Source organism: Triticum aestivum, chromosome 2B (assembly GCF_018294505.1).
Source record: "Triticum aestivum cultivar Chinese Spring chromosome 2B, IWGSC CS RefSeq v2.1, whole genome shotgun sequence".
Lineage (NCBI taxonomy): Eukaryota > Viridiplantae > Streptophyta > Magnoliopsida > Poales > Poaceae > Triticum > Triticum aestivum.
In genome coordinates this window covers 328,305,787-328,310,048 of record NC_057798.1, presented here as the reverse complement: position 1 = coordinate 328,310,048, position 4,262 = coordinate 328,305,787, and the positions used below count along the sequence as shown (strand labels likewise).

Genomic DNA, 4,262 nt, shown 5'->3' with positions numbered 1-4,262 from the left:
GATAGCCCGAAGCATCGTCAGAATCCCGGTGCACAAGACATTTTGACAATGGTAAACCAAAACCAGCAAGACCTCCCGACATGCTGACACCCCGATAGGACCCGCGCGTATCTCATAATCAGGCCACGATTGGATATGTCAGCCTACAAGTAAAACTAGACCTCGAGTTGCCCCGTGATGGCCCCAAACTATGCCCGTTTTGGCCCAACACTCATGAGGAGTACTGGCCTGGGTTGTTGATTAATTATCTATGTGTTAATTACTCCCTATGCAGTTTTAATTGTTATTAGCCAAAGTTAAAACCAAAGTTGGGCCTTACTAGAAGAGTTTTATTCAAAGCAAACTATGAAGGTGGGCCCATAAACCCCAATCATATTAGGAACACTAATCAAGGAACATAAAATTGGTATGGTGGAAACTAAGGCAGCATGACTGGAACAAAACACCAGGCAAAAGGTCGAGCCGTCCACACACATAACCAAGTATATAGATGCATTAATTAAATAAGAGGTATTGTGATATCCCATTATATCCATGTTCCAAAAATGGAACAACCTGCACTGCACCTGCAACTAGCAACACTATAAGAGGGTCTGAGCAAGCGGTAACTTAGTCACACAACGGTTTGCTAGGAAGGTGGGGTTAGAGGCTTATCATGTCATATTGGGAGGCTTGGCGAACAAGTGGTAGGTAACGAGACATAGCGAAACTAACGAGATAGCTAGCAAGCAAAGATAGTAGTGATATACAGGGTAATGATCATCTTGCCTGAAGTCTCTTCGGTGGGATAGTAACTCTACTCCTCGTAAACATTCTCAATGGGTTCCTCGAACTCGGTAGCGTCTCCAGATTATACCCATAAGATAAACCAGAAAAGAACAAACAATCCAATGAAGGAACCAGCATGGCTATTATGCAAACATGAAGGATGCATGCATAAAAATTTAAGCGTTGTTAGCATGGCATCAACTCATTGCAATGTTAAATAAAACCTTAAGCCACCTAGGAGTGGTCCAAGCAATTGCTTCATGCTTATTTTAGGTGGAAAATGCAATCTGGACAAAACATGAACATGGTGATAGTATGATGCATGGAATGGCAATAATCATATTCTACACTCAGTTCTACCACTATTGCATATAAAGAACGTGTCGATCGGAGTTACGGTTCTACTGGAACGAAAGAAATGGTAATGGGAAGGAAACAGTAATGAATAGGAAGAAAAACAAGATATGTGCAAAATTTTGGTAACCTAAGTATTCCACTGGAAAGAATGGAAAATTTGAGATGAAATGGATATAAATATCATGATAATTGGTGCATAGCACTCAAATGGTGAGCAAATCATAATACAATGCAATCTGCCATAAACAGCATCGTGCCATCTTGCAAGCACCAAAACAGCATGCTACATGAACGTAAAATGCTCATACATGTTATGTGGTTGCAATATGCTGGGAATGCAACAATTAACCAAAAGGTTTAAGTTTAAAAGCATCATGGTTAAATTGATATGGAATTTACAAAATGCAATGTTGTTGTTACACATTTCATGACTTGGTGAAATTTAAGTGAAGCTGAAACAGTAACATTGAAGTGGCATGTTCGCAAGCTTGAAACAGTAGCATAACAAGTTTATCATGACATGCCAAGAATACCGGCAGCAAGTAGACATGAAACACTCCAAAATGGTATACAAAGTTTATCCTTATGATGTTTGCGTAAATTCATACGAAAATCACAAAATGCAACTTACTGCTAAAGTGACATGCACCAAAACTTACTCGAATGACAAAACTGATGGCATGAATAGATTAGTTAGATTTTTCTACCCAAAAACAATACATAAATGCTCGTGTTGGTGTATGAAAATGCACACAAATGGATTAAACAAGAAACTGCCGAAAATGGAAATCTGGGACTTGTAGAATTTAACATATTCCGCATTTCGCTAAAAACAGAATAGAGGGGGAAATTGCTAGATCCACATGGGCGTGGCTAGAATCTGAGACTGGCGGATAGGCCTAGGGGCACGTTGACTGGATGAGAGGATGATAGGTGGGTCTCACAGGGCCCACAAGTCATTGACATGGGAAAAAATGGTATACAAAGTTTATCCTTATGATGTTTGCGTACATTCACACATAAATCACAAAATGCAACTTACTGCTAAAGTGACATGCACCAAAACTTACTCGAAGGACAAAACTGCTGGCATGAATAGATTAGTTAGATTTTTCTACCCAAAAACAATACATAAATGCTCGTGTTGGTGTATGAAACTGCAGACAAATGGATTAAACAAGAAACTGCCAAAAATGAAAATCTGGGACTTGTTGAATTTGACATATTCCGCATTTTGCTAAAAACGGAATAGACGAACAATGGCAGAGGCGACGCCAACCAGCAAAAGATGATGAAGTTGCACACAAAAACATATGAACACAAGGATGCAAAATGCAACACAACAATATGATCATGATGCATGAAACATTAATATGGAAATGGCACAACAAAAGATCACGGCATACAACATAGGTTTATTTAAAGGGAAATGCTCCTTATCTGTAGGCTGATACGAGGCAAACGCCAGACCACACGCCATCCGTTGATGCCTGATTAATCCCACGGCCAGAGAGGTACCGCATGCAATCCCTCATTGTCGTTGCTAACCAACCGTATTTGACGCAGGCATCCTCGCATAACCCCTAATCCCTCTCATCTTTTACTCCCCCTAATCCCTCTCATGTTGCATCTCTTCCAGACCTCCATTCATCTCTCATCTCTCGTCGGACCTCCCTTCGCCGTCAACCATGCTGCCCCTGTCCTCTATTGAAGCACCCAGATTTTACGTCCGACGTGCCATTGCTTCCTTTCCACCTCGCGCCGAAGATCCAATCCATGACCAACGCTGCAGTTGACTACACCGCCCAGATCCGACCCCATGTGTGGATCTGGAACTGTGCCAACCTACTTCCCCTGGCGACATCCCAATTGACAAGTGTGTCATTCCAGCATTAGGTGGCCGTTCCCACCATATCCACCACGTTTGTTGCCTCACCAGGTTGCTAGGAGGTTTGAACTAAGTGCCGGAGTACCACCCGACGGCCGAAGAAACATCAGATTGGATACTTTCCCCTCCTCGCCTTGCCTCCCAATCAAAGGTATTGCATTACATGAAGCACCCGCCGTTCCATCATCATCTAATTACACATACTGGTTATTCTCTATCCATGCTTCATAAGCATCATACATGTGCTTCGGCATTCCAGTTTGTTTGCATCGATGGATGAAATTGGTTTGTAGATCACAAAATGATTGGTGCACACATATGTTGTTAACATTCGTTACTAGTTTCTAGTTAGAATATTCTATGCTTCCACTAGGTATAAGTTATGTCGAGATAACAAGTAATTGATGCTTCTTAGTATCCCCGCCATGCTTCCTAAATTTATCTTATGTTTCCTTTATTTCATATAGCTTACAGCAATATAAACATACTTCTACCTTTTTCTATATTTTTTTTACATTGTCAAGAGCATTATTTGCATTCAAACACTGTCGTCACGCTTCATATATTTCATATATTTGGTGACATATGCTTTGAGAAGTTGTGTGCTAGATTTGGAGCTGATGGGAACTGCCTGTATATGGAGGTGACCGATGCATGCACCTAGAAGTGTGATGACACATTGATCTGGCCTAGAATGAGGATGACCTATAGGAAACATAAGATATTCATTTAGAAGCAGCGAACGTAATATTGGCGACTTGGAAGGAAATAATTTTGTATCACGCTTTAAACTTAAGAGTATGAAGGGATGAAGCAAGAAACAAACTTATGTTCTGTTGAAGAAAACTTATTTTTACCATGGAAACCATTGTATTTGATGGAAGCAAAAAAAAATATGTGGGAAGCAAAGTTTTTCTTGTGTTGGACAAAAATTCTTCGGTGCAAATTTTTGTTACATGGAAGCAAAGTGCTTGGACATAATTTTTTGGTACATCAAAATAAATTTCGATTATGATAGCATAAAATTATCTCATCAGTGGAAGCAAAAAATTGTTCCCTTGAAAACAAAATAAAATGTTACATGGGATACATTTTTAATTATATCGAAGCAAATTTATACTGCACTAGCAGAAAGCTTTACTATTATCTACAAAAAAATGTTTATCGTATGAAACATATTATCAAGTCGTCGGAGACCATCCAGATCCAAAATGAATCTGTGTTTCTGTAACGTATTGCTAGTTGATTT

The 4,262-nt window shown here is 39.8% G+C and overlaps 1 long non-coding RNA gene across 1 annotated transcript; it reads left to right on the top strand.

Moving 5' to 3' along the window:
* Nucleotides 1–2,604: 2,604 nt before the first annotated feature.
* On the top strand, nucleotides 2,605–3,872 carry LOC123044858 (uncharacterized). Its single transcript, XR_006420583.1, has 2 exons — nucleotides 2,605–3,164; nucleotides 3,612–3,872. It is a non-coding gene; the product is annotated as an uncharacterized lncRNA (long non-coding RNA).
* The last annotated feature ends 390 nt before the right edge of the window (nucleotides 3,873–4,262 follow it).